General features: G+C 42.7%; 1 protein-coding gene across 1 annotated transcript in view; it reads right to left on the bottom strand.

Annotated features, from left to right (window-relative positions):
* ZNF407 (zinc finger protein 407) overlaps nucleotides 1-5,206 on the bottom strand; it is a 475,981-nt gene extending 470,775 nt beyond the window's left edge. The window contains exon 1 of the mRNA XM_049901159.1: nucleotides 4,828-5,206. The gene's annotated coding sequence lies outside the window, so the exon portion shown is untranslated. The remainder of the gene's footprint in view (nucleotides 1-4,827) is intronic.
* Nucleotides 5,207-17,809: the final 12,603 nt, after the last annotated feature.

The raw sequence follows: 17,809 nt of genomic DNA, 5'->3' as shown, positions 1-17,809 counted from the left end.
TTTTATTACTGGTTACCAGGGGCTGGGAGGAGGAATGGAAGGTCACTGCTTAATGGGTACAGTGTTTCTGTTTGGGGTGATGACAAAGTTTTGGAAATAGTGGTGATGGTTGCATAACATTGTAAATATAATTAATATACCTGAATCATACACTTAAAATGGCTAAAACGGCAAATTTTATATTTTATCTATATTAAGCATTACATATACGTACTGTTAGACCACAACAACCTGAAGATCATTACAGATAAAACTAATTACTGCATTTTTTCCAAAAAACAGATTTGCAAAGTTTTTAAAATCACAATCCTAGCATCTAAGTATTAAATAAAAAATGATCTCCAAAAACTCAACTGTATTTATTTCCTGAAACTCCATAGTTTCCTCCATTCATTTACCAGAAACTCACTACTCTAATACCAGAATTCCTACCTCTACACTGATAATACTTAAAAATTTGGAGGATCATGGACACTTTGGGCATAAAAACTATGAAATTTCTCCCCGCCAAAAGTTGATGATGTTCTTAGGTGTGGTTATGGATTGACTGTATCCCCCAAAAATGTGTCAACTTGGTTTGGCCATGATTCCCAGTATTGTGTGACTGTCCTCCATTTTGTGATTGTAACTTTATGCTAAAGACGATTGCGGTGCGATTATAACACCCTTATCCAGGTCACATCCCTGATCCAATGGAAACAGAGTTTCTCTGGGGTGTGGCCTGCACCATCTTTTCTCTCTCAAAAGATGAAAGGAAAGGGAAGCAAGCAGATGGGGGGGGCCTCATACCACCAAGAAAGACGTTCTGAGAGCAGAGAGTGTCCTTTGGACCCAGGGTTCCTGCTCTGAAAAACTCCTAGTCCAGGGGAAGATTGACAAGAAGGACTTTCCTCCAGAGCCAACAGAGAAAGAAAGTCTTCCCCTGGAGCTGACGCCCTGAATTTGGACTTCTAGCCTACTACACTGTGAGAAAATGAATTTCTCTTTGTTAAAGCCATCTTGTGGTATTTCTGTTATAGCAGTACTAGATGGCTAAGACAGGTGCTGGCGAGTTGGTTCCGACTCATAGTGACCCTACGTACAACAGAAGGAAACACTGCCCAGTCCTGTACCATCCTCACAATCGTTACTATGTTTGAGTCGCTTGTTGCAGGCCACTGTTTCAATTCATCTCACAGAGGGTCTTTCCTCTGTTTCACTGACCCTCTAGTTTACCAGGCATGATGTCCTTCTCCAGGGGCTGCACCCTCCTGATAACATGTCCGAAGTACATGACGTGAATGAAGTCTCGCCATCCCCACTTCTAAGGAGCATTCTGGCTTGTACTTCCTTCAAGACAGATATGTTCATTCTTCTGGCAGTCCATGGTATTCTTCGCCAACACCAAAATTCAAAGGCATCAATTCTTCTTTGGTTTTCCTTATTCATTGTCTAGCTTTCACATGCATATGAAGTGACTGAAAATACCATGGCTAAGGTCAGGTGCACCTTAGTCCTCAAAGTGACATCTTTGCTTTTTAACACTTTAAAGACATCTTTTCCAGCAGATTTGTCCAAAGCAATATGTCACAAAATTCTGCGTAAATTTTCAGGGAGTTCATAGAACCAATGAAGATCATAGTGTCCAGTTAAGAACCTGTGGTCTACCTTTGCTCCTCCAGCCCAGAGACTATGAACTCCTTGCTTCTTGTGACAGTTTTAACTTAGAGCTGTATATGACTAAGGGTGGGGATTTCAGTTTTATTTGCCTGGTTAATCAATTATGTAACACATACAGTATGTCAACATATCCTCCATGATAATATCTTACTGCGCATAATAAAGCTTATTTCTTTAAAAGTTAAAAAAAAAGTGATTTGTTTTCATAAAAATCTTAAAGTTATTATGTATTTTCTTTAAAAATATATAGAATATAATTTAATGTATTCCTGATGATTCAGGGTAATCAGTTGCTGTGCTGGGCAGAAAAACTTTATCGTCACCAATGAGGGAACAGAACCAGTGACTAGCTGCCATCAAGTCAATTCCAATTCGTGGCGACCCCATGTGTGTCAGAGTAGAACTGTGCTCCACAGAGTTTTCAATGGCTGGTTTTTTGGAATTAGATCACCAGGCCTTTCTTCTGAGGCACCTCTGGGTGGTCTTGAACCTCTAACATTTTGGTTAGCAGTCAAAGGCATTAATCCTTTGTGCCACCCAGAGCCTCCAATGAGAAAACAAACTTCCCATTATTATACATTCAATACATGGCCTGAGTGGTATTATTATTACTGCTGTTGGATAACAGTTATACTACAGACTGACTTTGAGCAGGCTCTATACTAAGCACATTACCTACATTATCGATTAGTACACAAACTCTGTAAAATACAGCCATTGTACAGATGAAGCTTCTGAGGCTCAGAGAGGTTAAGAGACTCATCTGAAGCTACACAGCCAGCAGTCTCAAAGACAGGATTAAACTCAGGTTTGCTGATCCAAAGTCCAGGCTGTTACAGCTCATTGTAAGATTAGGCCATGGTTAGAAAAGGACCCTACTCCATGTGACTCCATGTCGTTGGGTCCTAGAAGTGGGACATGCAATATATGTTTCTTGAATGAAATTACTTAATTTCAGTATTAGTTACTTAAAATCAGTAGCAGAGAGGAAGGAAAAGGGATACTAGCCAAGAAAGGAAAAGAAAACTCCCCGAGGAGGACACCACTGTATTCCTAAAAACCCACATCAAGTATTGCTGAGAGTGCCTCAGTTACTGGACGACCAGAACTACACTTCATTTAATCTCCTACTCATGAGTCGACAACCTGGGATTCTTCTCACAACCCATGATAAAAACTGTCTTCTAAGAGCAGAGGGGAGACAGAAAGAGATCAAATTAGGAAAATGAGTTTTACGGAAGTCAGAGAATTCTCTAATAAAACATACCTAACTCAAATGATGTTTGGTCGAGGGTCATCAAAAACGAGGAAAACCCTTAGTGAGATGGACCAACACGATACTCACAACAATGCACTCAAAACATACCAACAACCATAATGACGAAGCTGGACTGAGCAACATTTCATTCTGTTATACATAAGACTGTCATAAATCAGAGCCCACCCGACAGCAAATGAATGTTCAGGGAGATGCCCCACCAATCAAGTGAACACCAGCTGACTTCTGAAACCTAACTCAAATACTGTGCCCTGCAAGCTTTCACAACTTGCTCCCAGGCAGTCACACACAACTTCTGTGGTCCCATACATTTATTGTAACATTTCACAAATGGCATATTTCTTTATACATTTGTCTTCTTAACCAAATCTGGAAATCCTCTAGGGCAGTATGTTACTTATCTCCAGCTCCTAGAACTGTGTCTGGCATGAAGCAGGAACCAATGTTTGTTGAAGTGGAGCCACTTTGCTTTGCTTAAAAGGTACCAGTGGAACTCCCTGGTATCTTGCAACCTTTCTGTAAATCTAAAATTATCTCAAATTTAAACGCTTTAACCTCCCCCCACCCCAAAAAAGGCACCAGTGGCAACTATGTTGCCAGCCATATTCACACCTGCCTTCCATGTTATGCAGGCAGACACAGCAACTACTGGAGAGCCTTGCCTTGCTGCTTCTCAGACACACCAGAAGTTAGCAACCCTGCATGTGGCATTTTCGAAGAATTTGCACTGATGTAACAAACACCCGGAACTTGAGTCCTGACACTACTTTGGTCAACTTCTTCAATCTGAGTTGCAGTTTGTAAAAAAGAAGTAATAATTCCTGCTATACAAGGTTTCTATGCTAAATAAAGTATGCGGAGTACGTATCCAATATTTTCTTCTAGTAATGTTCTTTCTAATCAGTCCATGTTAGTGTCCCTCCCTAAACAGTGCTTCAACTAGAGAACACCTCACCCTAAGAAAAGTATATACTCTAACAAAGACTGTGAAGATGTAACTCAACTCATCATTAGGATTACGATTACCTATTACCTATAAAAAAAAATCTTACATGTGTGTCAACAGATGCCAACCCTGCCATGATGTCCTAGTCCAGAAACTCCCCAATGAAATTAATGGTCTAGTCAAAACCCAACGCAGCCGACAGGGGTCAGCAGCTTCTGCCACCATCTCCACCAGACAGTCCAGGAGGGCAAGCGCACAGGAAGGGCTGGATGGGAGGAGGTGAATGTCTGCCGGGACACACACCCACGGCTGCAGACAGCGCTGGGGGGCGGCCCGGCTCTGCAGCCGCTTCGGGCGGACTGGACACACAGGTGGCTGCGGCCCTCGGTGTGAGGCCACGCCAGCGTCACTTAACGGACCCGAGCGCGAGTAGCGGAGGAGCGGTAAGTAAACTGGGGAGGGAGGCAGTGGCGGGCGGGCGGGCGGCCTAACAGGACGGCTGCTGGAGACATGCTGAAACCCAGGGCCGCGTAGCCGGCTGTTTGGGTCCGGAAGACGCGCAGAAGGAACTGGTTTGGGTGCGGGAGCGAGCGAGGCGCGGGGCCGCTGTCTTCGATCTGACAGCGGCGGGCAGGGGCAGAGGTGGCACGGCGCGGCCCGGAGAGGCCGGCGTGGGCCCGCCGCGTCACGACGGGGCTCGAGAGGTGCCAGCGGCCGGCCGGCGGGCGAGGGGCGGGACGCGGGGCGCGGAGCAGGGAGCGTGGCGGCGGGCGGCGGGAGGGGCGGAGGCGGGCACGGGGGGAGGGGCGCGAGCGGGCGGCCGCGGAGCCCCGGGCGCCGCGCAGCCTGGCCCCCGCCCCGCAAGCCGCCGTCCCCAGGCCCCGTGCTGACGCCGGACGGTCCCCGCCTCCAAACCCCCCGCCCCGGCCAGAGAATAACTTACCTGTTCGCCGACGGAATCGCTCCTGCTCTCCCCTGTGACTGACTCCTCCGGCTCACCGTCTTCCCTTTGGGAGGAAGGGGCGGGACTTCCTGGTTTCCGTAAAGCGACTTCCGGCGGCTCCCCGGACTGCTCCGTCGTTGTGGACAGAATGCCGGACACCACGACCAAAAACAGGAACTCGGAATTAATTTAGTAGAACCCAGGTCTAGCTCCCTCTTTTTTGCCCCGCGTGGCCGGTGGCCCCTTTTGCCGTCTCGTTTTTAGTCAATCAGCGCTTGTCGGAAGTCGCTTGGCGAGAAACCGGAAGTCCCGCCCTCCCCAAGATGAAAACGGAATGCCGAAGAAGTCAATCTAAAAAAGAGACGCGCGTTGGGCCGCAAGGCGGCTGGCGAGGGCCTGGGAGCGCTGCCTGGGACTTCTCGGTGGTCCCAGAGCTGGTTCCCCCGGGCGGATCCCGCCTCCTTCCTACCTCCAGGCGCCCACCCCCACCCATCGCCCGCCCTCCGTGAAGAACTCTGAGGGCGGCGCCCCAGGCGCTGGGACCCTGCAGTCCCCTCGCGGACTGCCGCCCTCTGCCCGCTCACACCGTTCTCCAGGAGGTTCCTGTCGCTCCTAAAACTCTGACTTAAAGGAATGAGATTTCTCTGCAGTGCGCATCTCCAGATGATGAGAAAATCCCTTGACTGACTCCAAAGTGGAATCCTAGGAGTCAGAGACGGCAGGAAACCAACCGTTGAGCTCTAGTACCAAAGAGGAGGCAAGACAGATGTGGGTTTTCCCTTTGGGCACGGATTCATATGGCAGTAAAAGGTGAAAGTACTTTGGGTGTTTAAAACGTTGTTGTCTGGACTGTTTTTGTAAACGTTACCTTGCATGGTACAAGGGATTGTTCAGAAGAAATAAAGCAAGACTACACGCTGTAGTAGTTACAACCCCCTCCCAACACTACCGCACACACAAGTCCAACCTTGAACCTCAAGTTTAGAACCTTTTCTTGGAAACGCAGAATCTTATAAGGAAAACGTGCGTTGACAAATAAATACATCATAATTTGATAAATGCTATGGTAAAGACGTATATATATATAGCCATCGGCAGTGATACCCTACTTGGGGTCAGAGTGTGAGGTTACACCTTATTACAGAGTTTTGCCTTGTAGGTATAGGGAAACAATGTAATGGGATGTTGCACAATCAAGGATTGTGTTTAGAAAGATAATTCTAAGAAAATGAGACTAGAAATAGTGGTCTGAAGATAGATAGGCTTTCTAACCCAAATCATCTCTCAAGGCCCATTCCAGCTCAATTCTACTTAAAATACTTCTAGGTGATGACCCCCTGCATTTTTTTTTTAAGCAGGACTTTTTGTGGACGTTATCTGGTTGAACTCTCATTGCAAATTATACGTATATTATCCACAGTAGAAAAATGTGATTTAGAATACTCAGCTGTCCAAGGATCACATAGCTGGTGATGGTAGAACTCAACTTTAAACCCCAGAGTCAAGCATTTCCACTCTGTCTTGCTGACTTGGTTTAGTACTAACTAACAGTTCTAGAGAAAGACATGGAAAACAGTTCCTCAGAACAGGTGGTGGAACAGCCTGTGAACAGTCAATTCTTTGACTCTTGGTCAGCATGATGGAAGCATGGAGATTAAAGGGACGGGCAGCCAAGCAACTTTTCTGGGATGAGATGTAGACCAACCAACAAGAGGTGCTTCCGTGGAGGTCCACGGGGTCCAGGGGGTGGCTGGCTCAAAGGTTGTGCCCTTCCCATTGATTGAATAGAGCTGCTGGAACCTCTACCTGGTTTGGGGCTCCCTTTCCCACCATTTCCCTGTGAAGTGGAGCTTCCCTATTCATTGACTTTGAACTCCGGCCTCTGCATTGATTGATGTTTTTTTTAATATTGCCCCCAAGAGATGATTTTTTTAAGACTGCCCCAAGAGATGATTTTTTTTAATGCAAATAACTTTCTACCTTATGTTTTTACATGCAATAATCTATACTCAAATATTTCTGCAGCACTCCAGAACCAGAGCTGGAGCCATTACCAAAGGTACAAGAGGACTGTTGATAATGAGGATCATCCCCCAAATCCCTCTCTGCTACAAGATAAAAAGATCTAGGTCGTAGTTCTAGCTCTCCATAATTTTAAAATTCAAATACTGTCAGTTCAAGTGTTTGGATTTACTCATGCCCTCTCTTACTGTTTAAAACCAGTTGCTATCCAGTTGATTCCACTTCATGGCAACTCTGTGTGTGTCAGAGTAGAACTGTGCTCCACATCTGGGGTCTTAAAAGCTTGTCAGTGGCCATCTAAGATACTCCACCTGTCTCACCTCATCTGGAGCAAGGGAGAATGAAGAAAACCAGAGACACAAGGGAAAGATTAGTCCAAAAGACTAATGGACCACAACTACCACAGCCTCCACCAGACTGAGTCCAACACAACTAGATGGTGCTTGGCTACCACCACTGACTGCTCTGACAGGGATCATAATAGAGGGTCCTAGTAGAGCTGGAAAAAAATGTAGAGCACAATTCTAATTCACAAAAAAAGACCAGACTTACTGACCTGACAGAGACTGGAGAAACCCCAAGAGTATGGCCCCTGGACACCATTTTAGCTCAGTAACAAAGTCATTCCTGAGCTTCACCCTTCATCCATAGATTAGACAGGCCCATAAAACAAAATGAGACGAAAGGGGCCCACCAGCCCAGGGGCAAGGACTGGAAGGCAGGAGGGGACGTGAAAGCTGGTAATAGGGAACCCAGCATCAAGAAGGGAGAGTTTTGACACTTCATGGGGTTGGTAACCAATGTCACAAAGCAATATGTATACTAATTGTTTAGTGAGTAGTTTGTTCTGTAAATCTTCATCTAAAGTACAATGAAAAACAAACAAAAAAAAAGACCTGTGCGCCACAGGGTTTCCAGTGGCTGGTTTTTCAGAAACAAGATTGCCAGGCTTTTCATCTGAGCTGCCTCTAGATGTACTTGAACCTCCAACATTTTGGCTAGAAACCAAGCACGTTAACCTATTTGCACCACCCACAGACTCCTTGTGGCATTCAGCGCTTCCTTTTCAGTAGTTTCCCTACCCTTCAAGGAAGAGCTAGCCAATGAGTATCTTCCAATTACCTTTGTGGGCAGAAGAGCTGAATGGCATTTTAAGGAACAATTATGGCAACTGCACATAATTTATCAAAACTAATACTTCTGTCATAAAAAATTAAAGTGCACTTAAGCGTTATGAAAAACTCAATGCAAATATGTATAATAACTCTCCATCATGTTTAGTTTAAAATTGCTTGTCTTTAGCAAAGTAAACATAATATAAAACCATTATTACTGTTTAATAATGGTGCAGTCTGTCAACAACCCAAATGTCCCTCATTTCTAATTGACAGCTTCCACCGATCTAATTAAAGATGAGTTTTCTGATTCTAAGGGTGAAATTCAGAGCAAGTTTGTCTGATTTTTTTTGTTGCGTTTTCTGCAAAAGCAATCTTTCCTGTAGACAACACAGACTCCTGGTGAAGGCATAGCACTCCTAGTGACACGGGGCGCCACTGAAGCAGGACTCGCTCAAAGCCAGCCCTCCTGCGGGCTTCTTACTAACATTAGCCAAAATATTTATTTTTATTGTTCAAGTAAATTTAACTCAGATCTTCTTTTACTTTTACCATAAAGCAACCTAATTTCTAATTATTTCTCTTTAAGAAACAATAATTTGTATAATATTTCTCTCCTTTTTTTTTTATTTAAGGAAAATGGTTAACAGAAAATAACACAATAAATAATACAGTAAAACCTACGAAAGCCAGAACCTGTATAAGGTGGAAACTTGTCGGAGAAAACCAAAACCCGTTGCCATCAAGTTGGTTCTGACACATAGCAACCCTATAGAACAGAGTAGAACTGCCCCATAGGGTTTCCAAGGAACAGCTGGTGGATTCGAACTGCCGACCTTTTGGATAGCAGCCGAGCTCTTAACCGCTGTACCGCCAGGGCTCCGTCAGAGAAGGAAAACTCAAATATTTTCCACTAAAATGAGCAACAGAAAAGTGGTAAGAGTGCACCCTGTCAAAAGCAGAAAACGGGTAAGACCCAGAAAAAACAAGGAAACCCCATTGAGTTCCTGCTGTCACAGGTTTCACTGTAGCATATATTGTGTGTCTACTATGCAGTAGGCACTGAGTTAGGTGCTGTACGTACATTGTTTTGCTATCAATATCCTGCAGCAAAGATGTTCTCATTCCTACTTTACAGCTAAAGAAACTAAGGCTCAAAGAGATTACGTATCTTAACCAAAATTACTCAATCAGTAAATCTGGAGTCGGGAGTCCATATCACATGCTTGTACCCAAACCAAAAATCATACCCGTTGCCATGCAGTCAATCCCAATTTATGGCGACCCCATGTGTCCCAGTAGTGTCCAAACCGCTGCACAAAAAAAATCACATTAAGAAAAAGAAAAAAACATTGCAATGGAGTGATTCCGATTCATAACAATGCTGTAAAGACAGAGTAGAACTGCCCCCAAAGGGTTTCCAAGGCTGTACTCTTTACAGAAGCAGACTGCCATGTGTTTCTGCTTCATACATGAATAGTGCAGAGGTCATCCAAAGATTTAGACACAGTGTATATGCATAATTTAGTGTTACTCTTCTGTGGCTCTCTCCTTTCCAGAATTACGCACACACACACACTGTCTTATGCTGGGTTTTCTGGAGAAGCAAAACCAGTGAAGTGTACATACATATATAGAGAGAGAGAGATTTCTATCAGGGAAATGGCTCATGTAGTTGTAGATAACTGGAAAGTACGAGGTCTCTAGGTCAGGCTGGAGGCTTCTGACTCACTTAGCTACAGGGGCTAGTGAACCCAAGATTGGCAGGTCAGAGAGCAGGCCTCTGGCTCACAGGCTGTGGAGGCCAACGAATTCCAAGGTCGGCAGGTAAGACAGTAGGCCACTGGCTCATTGGCTGCAGAGGCTAGTAAACCCAAGATTGGCAGGTCAGATGGTGGGCTGCTGGCTCATGGTCTGCAGGGGCTGATGAATCCGAAGATTGGCAGGTAAGTTGCTAGCTCAAGTCCCAAGAAGCAGAGGTCAGGTAAGGATCCAGAGCAAACAAAAGCCAGTGAGCTTTGCCAGAAAGTCCACATGTATTGGATACAGGCCATACCTCAAGGAAACTCCCTTTCAATTAATTGGCTGCTCATAGCAGATCTCATCACGGAAGTGATTGCATCATATCACATCTCATTATGAAGGTGATTATATCACTACATAGCTTCCAAATGACGCTGTAACTGCCAAACCACTGAGAATCATAGCCCAGCCAAGTTGATACACAACTTAACCATCACAGTCCACCCCTTGTCAACTTGGCACCCATACACACCTCCCTAAACCAAACACACTCTCTAAATAAAAACAATTATAAAGTCATATATATGCCTAACATGCTACAATTAACATGCATACAACCAAAAATGCACCAGCCCTGTTTACATCTTGTATTTCACAAATGAAGAAAACAAAAATATTTGATGCACACATACAAGGGAGAAATACTCATAACAATTACAGTCCTCATTTTTGCAACTAGGTCATATGGTCGTAGCTGGCTTTTGGAACTACGTTCTTCCACCACCCATTCCGTATTCCCTTTACCTTCAGCAAGCACCTCAGCTGGTCTTGGTTCTTTGCCTGGTGGGGGACCTGAAACCTTCATTCCTGGAGGGTCTGAGCCATTAATAGTCATGTCGGAATTGGGTTGTGTAGTTTTCCACTGAGTTTAATCACAGGGCATGGTAGTATTAAGAGATGTCTTTAAGGATCCCCTGTATTCCAGACATGCTCTTCTTTACCTCCATTATGTAATATCCAATTTCCTCTTAGTAATCAGGATCAATCATACTAGCCAATACAGTAAGTAACTCCCTTCTTTGCCTGTTCATCCAGAAGCATGAAGAACCCAAAGTGGCCAGGTGTATTCTTAACTTCCAGTTCAATGAAATCGGTGTTGTTTCTCCTGGTGGGAGCATTCCTCCCTTTGGAACTAAGACCTCTAGACCCACAGAGCATAGGGTCATGGGGAGAGAAAGCAAAAATTTTGCAAGTGGGTCACTAGGGATAATACTGAGTGTTGCCACTCCCACTTCCACCCCTTGATTCCTGGACCCGTGAATCCTGGCTATGGGAGAAACAGCACCATATATTGGACCCTGGTTTAGAGCATAGACAGCCTCCTGGAGAACATTGTCCTAACCCTGCAAGGTATTGCCACCTAGCTGGTGCAGTAATTGTGTCTTTGAATAAGGTGGATAAGGCATTCTTTGAGTCCATGAATGGTAGTTTTGGAGAAGCATTGTGTGCAGGGAAGGCAAATCCATATCCAGAGTATCTATTCCAGTAAAAACAAAACACTTCCCTTTCCATGATAAAAGTGGTCCAATGTAATCAACCTGCCACTAGGTTGCTTGCTGATCACCTCAAGGAATGGTGCCATGTTGGGAACTCAGTGTTGGTCTCTACTGCTGGCAGATTGGGCACTCAGCAGTGGCTGTAGCCAAGTCGGCCTTGGTGAGTGGAAGTCCATGTTGCTGAGCCCATACATGACCTCCATCCTTGCCACCCTGGCCCCTTTGTTCATGAGCCCATTGAGCAATGGCGGGAGTGGCTGGGGAAAGAGGATGACCGGTTTCCACAGAACACGTCTCCTATCCACTTGATTGTTAAAATTCTCTTCTGCTAAGGTTACCTTTTGGTGGGCATTCACATGAGACACAAATATCTTCACTTCTTTGGCCCATTCAGGGAGGTCTATCCATATACCTCTTCCCCATACCTCCTTCTCACCAATTTTCCAGTTACATTCCTTTCAAGTCCCTGATCATCTGGCCAAACCATTAGCCACAGCCTATGAAGTGGTATACAGTCTCACATTTGGCCATTTCTCCTTCCGAGCAAAGTGAAAAACCAGGTGCATTGCTCGAAGTTCTGCCAATTGGAAGGATCTTCCTTCATCACTGTCCTTCAGGAAGGTCCCAGCAAGGAACTGTAGTGCCTGCGTATCACACAGAACCATCTGTAAACCAGGCATGAGTTATCTCTTTCTCAGTTAACTTATCATGAGGTAGTCCCCATGAGGCCATAGGTGGTAATGTGATAGAAGTAGAGACCATGAGCATTTGGGCTACTTCCTCATGCAGCCTACTTGTGTCTTCAGGTCCTGCTCTGGCCCCATCTCGTATATACCACTTCCATTTAATGATGGAGTGCTGCTGCGTACGTCTGACTGTATAACTGTGGGTCAGACAACACCCAGTTCATGATGGGCAGGTCAAGCCACAAGCTGATAACTCATGTCCCAAGAACTGGAGGTTAGATAAAGATCCAGAGCAAGCAAAAGCCAGCAAGCTTTGCCAGAAAGTCCACATATATTGGATGCAGGCAACACCCCAAAGAAACTCCCTTTCAAATGATTGGCTGTTTATAGCAGATCTCATCATGGAAGTGATTATGTTATATCAGATATCATGATAGGGGTATTTACATCATTACATAGCTGCCAAGCTAATCATAGCTGCCAAACCACTGAGAATCATGGCCCAGCCAAGATGACACACAACCTTAACCATCACACACACAAATAATCACAAAAAACTTTTCCACAGCTGAAATAGCCCTGAACTCTGCCTTCCAGGTTTGCACGTAGCTAGAGTATTAAATAAAGTTTAGATGCCGCCTCTTATCTGATCAAAATTATTTAAATTATAGAAGGAAAAATTGGTCATTTTTGGTGACTCATTTAACAGTGTCATTTAAAGCTCTAATTTTCTTTAAATTAACATTTTCTGTCATTGCATTCAAATTCCTATCTACAATAACAGTAAGAATATGCTATGAACACTTAACCACCCACACTAGAATTTTAAATCTAAGTTCTTTTTGAATGCTGTTTTGGTGGACTTCAATGTGGGAGGTGAGATGATTTAAAACTTTATATTTTCTATTATAGGCAAAGGCATAATTTCTCTGACATCTTTTTTTCATCGTGCATAAGGAATTACACTAGAACAGTGTTTTTAAATAAAAATTTTCTCCATAATGACATTTTTTTCTCTTCAATTCTACCCAAACTAAAATAGCTCAGAAGCATTTATTTACTTACCGTAACTGCTAAGAAATTATAGTGATTACACCTACCATCTCCTTTCTTCCACATCATGCTGGGAAAAAAATAATGCATCATTTTGTCTCAGAAAATCTCCTGTGTTCTTGTTTTTTTACTTTGTCAATTGATTGAGCCTTTGGAGAGCTGAGGAAAGCATAGAATATCCTCAATTCAGCCTCTGCCTCCCAAAGCTTATTCCCTAAATAAGCACTCCTTGGAAACTCTATGGGGCAGTTCTGTTCTGTCTAGGGTCTCTGTGAGTTGGAATCGACTCAATGGCAACAGGTTTTTTTTGGTTGGGTTTTACTATTACTATTGACCAAGCACTAATGGTATGTCTGGCAATGTTAAGCACTTGACATGTTGCCTCGGTTATTGAAAGTTCTTGTTAATATAGTAAAGAGAAAATTTATTTTTCTTACTCTTTAAGTGCTTTACAGCATGAAATGTAAATGTTAGAGTTGACCAGTGGAAGAACAGAAGAAATATGTGCAATTATTTGACCACGGTTTAAATTTTACTGTTAGGAAAAGCAGTGGTATTACAGATAGCGCAATTATGCTAGATCTAACCATACATACGTTATTATAGAAATAAATATTTTGTCTCAATAATGAAAACCTCAAATCATTTATTACATAAGAAATTTTCAGTTAATATTCTAACATGGATAGAAAAAGAACATTTAGACAACATGAAATACACTTAAAACTAGAGAGCATTATTTAGAAGGCGTTCAATCCTATCGTAAAACCGAGTTAGGGGTTTTGTTTTTTTGTGAGTGAAAGTAGCTATCAGTGCAAGTGAGAAGCCAGATCACTTCTATTTTTCTTTGTAGGTCTTTGGATGTTGCAAATGATTTGCACTCAACTACTAATCTAAAGGTTGGCTGTTCAAACCCACCCAGCAGCACTGTAAAAGAAGGGCCTGGTGATCTGCTTCCATAAAGATTACAGCCAAGAAAACCCTAGGGAGCAGTTCTACTCTGTTACGCAGAGGGTTGCCCTGAGTTGGAGTCCACTCAGTGGCAATGGGTTTTTTTGTTTTTTTCTTCTTCTGTCAGCTCCCTTCTTGTTCCACTTCTAAGAAATTGATTAATACCAGTGATGTCTAATATTTGTTAAGCTCGTGTTATGGGTCAGGACTCTGCTAGCACTTAAAGGGGGCTGCCATTCCTCAGCTAAGCTGCTTGCTACCCTGCAGGAACAGCAGGTCAGTGTTGCCCCATGTTCTGGTTGGTCAAGAGGAATCTTATGTGAAATCTGCCAATTTTGAAATGTTGGCTAAAACCAAACCAAACCCATTGCTGTCGAATCGATTCCAACTCATAGCAACCCCATAGGACAGAGTAGAACTGCCCCATAGAGTTTCTAAGGATCAACTGGTGGTTTCAAACTGCCAACCTTTTGGTTAGTAGCCATAGCACTTAAGCACTATGCCACCAGGGTTTCCATCCAATTCAGAAATGTTTCCAACACTGCGAAGGCCAAGGCAAATGGGGGAAGGGTCCCTATGCGACTCACAGGCTGCCAGTGTGTGGTCTCAAACATAGGCATCATCCGTGTTAAAACACAAATACTGCCTGGGAAGATAACACAGTGGACCATTATCAGTCAATGTCACCTCAACATGACTTATTTTATGTGCTTTTTCCTGGCACTAGTTGGTTTCCACTAGGAATGATGGTGGTATGAAAGGACAAGCATAGAGAGAGAAGTCCAGGGTTAGGGCAGCAGGCCAGGTGGTGGAGACCCCAAAAGTTGCCGCTGCAGAGTCAAGAGAAAGACGTTAGCCATCAATATTGAGCACCTACTTGTGCAGAGTGCTCCACTAGGCTCCTGAAATGGTTATAATGAACAGGTAGTCCCTGACTTACGGTGTATTCAAGTTATAACAAACCACGCTTACAACCATCTGGTTTTTGTTTTTGTTTTTTTGTATGTCTTATCATTAATAATATGTACTACATACAATGTTGCAGCAAGTAATTTGCTGATGTTATTCTCAGATGTTCACTTGCAGAGGTTCAATGTTATGCTTTACGGTTCAGAACACTGCTGTATAACAGGCTATGAAAACTGAAAAAAAAAAAAAAAGAGGTATTTGATTTATGTCAGTATGGACTTATGACAGAGCTGTCCGAATGGAACCCATCATAAGTCAAGGACTACCTCTGTTGAGTTGTCCGAATGGAACCCGTCATAAGTCAAGGACCACCTGTATTGAGTTGTCCGAATGGAACCCGTCGTAAGTCAAGGACTACCTGTATTTTATAATAAACTTTTAAAATTGATTAATATGAACATCCTTTTAAAAGTGTAAGCTGACATCATAAATTTTATTCACTGTCAGTCCTTGGGAACCATCCAACATAGTCAGGTAGGTCCAACAAAATCCAAAAGCATTACAAGATCCAGTGTGACCCATCAAGAACAAACTATGTTTGAAAGTACGGAGTATCAAACACCTGGCAGTAGTTAAGATACACAATGTTGTATTCTTGGGCATCAAAGAAGGTATGATGATTATTCACAACAGCCAAAAGGTAGAAACAACCCACGCATCCATGAACAGATGAATAGATAAACAGAATGTGATCCATACATACAATGGAGTATTACTCAGCCATCAAGAGAAATGAAGTTCTGATAACATGTCACAAAGTGGATGAACCTTGAAAACATTATGCTGAGTGAAATAAGTCGGTCACAAAGGGACGGGTATTATATCATCTCACTTATATGAAATATCCCGAATAGGGAAATACATAGAGACTAAAGTTTATTAGTGGTTACCAGGAGCTGGGGGGAGGGAGAAATAGGAAGTTATTGCTTAAGGGTCACTCAGTTTCTGTGTAGGGTGATGAAAAGTTTTTTAAATGAATAGTAGTAATGATTGCAGGTATATTTGTGGGCCATTAATGGTTTAATTTCATTAATTGTATTAAAATTGATATACAATGTAGTTTATAGAAATCTGCTTGTATAGCAGTGAAATGCATTTGTTTTCACTTCATAAAATCAGACTGTTCACGATGTTCTGATTTTATTTGCCAGATTCCTAAATAAATAGGATAAAAACAAAAACAGAACTGATGGTTTGAAGTCTGCTGTCAAACAAACACTGAATGGAATCCTTCATGAATATAACCCTACTAGGCTGATTGACAACTGGCCCCCATTTCTGTGATGGGCCTCAGGGCAGGTGGAATTGCTGACCCCTTAGCCAACTCATTTTTGATCTGAGCCAGTTAGTTTTAAACCTGACATTTCAAGAGCCAACGGGAAAATAGAAAACAGTTAAAGGCAAATGTATTATGCTTTGTTTTTATTTGGAACCCAAAAGAAAAACATTTTTAATAAACCCTTAAATTCTTCTCCATTAATGTGATTTAAATAATGAATTTATAAAGACTGAACTGATTTGTTTACATACTCTCAACTGTAGAAAAATTACATTCTTGTTGTTGTTGTTGTTTACACCATCAAATCCAATCAAGCCAAACAAGATGGTTAACTAAAATGATTAATGAATGCGGCTTTCGCTGATGGCTTTAAATTTAGCCTGTGTTACTGATGTCAGGGTTGATTAGTTCTCTATCTAAAATGATGCTATTAAAAGCTTTGGGCAATTTAGATGTAGTTAGTCATTGAGTAAAATTCCAATGGGGTGAGAGGAATTCTATCAGAATGATTCTGCCATAGTATATTTACATTAGCACAGATGTTGTAGAGACCACTGTCTTTACTGGTGGGATAGCAAGAAAGCAGGATGCAGGAGGTGCTAAGGGGGGCATCAATTACAGCAAAGGCAAAGAAGCTGGGAGTGAAAAAATGCTCATCTTTGCACAAGGAATCCCAAATAGCATAAAGTATGAATATGAATCATTTCGGCTTCAGAGCTTTTCAAGAAGCAGGAAAAATAAATGAGTGGGAAGTAAGAAGTTAATATAGTTGCATACTTTAATAACTGCTCTAAACATGTTTCCACAGGGAAACCATCATAAGACAGTGGTCCAGACCAACCTTTTTATTAATAAACCTACTCCTCACTTATCGACTATCTCGTTATCCAACATTTTGCATTTACAACAATAGTAAAAACTCTACTATCTGACTATTTTGCACATTACAATGTACGTCTGGCAGTAATGAACACCAAGGTGCAAGGCGAGAGTAACATCTGGCCGTGATGGTTAAGGCTATGTGTCAACTTGACTTGGCCGTGATTCTCAGTGGTTTGTCAGTTACGTAAGTTTGTAATTTGGCCATTACATAACGATGTAGTCATCCTCCATTTCGCATAGCACCGATTTTCACATAATGACCCAGTCTTTGAAACCTAACCATGTTTATAAGTGAGAAGAGGATGTAATATTAAAGAAAAGCATGGCAAAGGCCAGGGTTGTGTAAGTCCCAACAGTGGTTGGATGGAGTGATCATGAGTTAGTAGCGTTTCAGGACTCAGAAAGCAAGCTGAAGTGATTATGCCAATCAAGCTGTAATGAAAGAGTCTAACTGACCAAAGAATTGTCCTACTTGTGTTTGAAGGTTAGAACGAGTCCAATTGTGGCGCTATTGCAGCAGGACTTGGAGAAGTCAAGTTGTTGAAGTGAGCAGTGACTTTAGAAAGGTGTGTGTGATGGTTAATTTAATGTTATCAATTTGGCTAGGCTATGGTGCCCATTGTTTGATCAAACACTAGTCTAGATGTTGCAATGAAAACATTTATGCATGATTAACATTTAAATCAGTTGTGTCTAAATAAAGGCAATTACCCTCCATAATATAGG

The sequence above is a fragment of the Elephas maximus genome, chromosome 11 (assembly GCF_024166365.1).
Source record: "Elephas maximus indicus isolate mEleMax1 chromosome 11, mEleMax1 primary haplotype, whole genome shotgun sequence".
Taxonomy (NCBI): Eukaryota; Metazoa; Chordata; class Mammalia; order Proboscidea; family Elephantidae; genus Elephas; species Elephas maximus.
The sequence above is the reverse complement of the archived record's forward strand: the minus strand, read 5'-3'. Positions and strand labels throughout refer to the sequence as shown.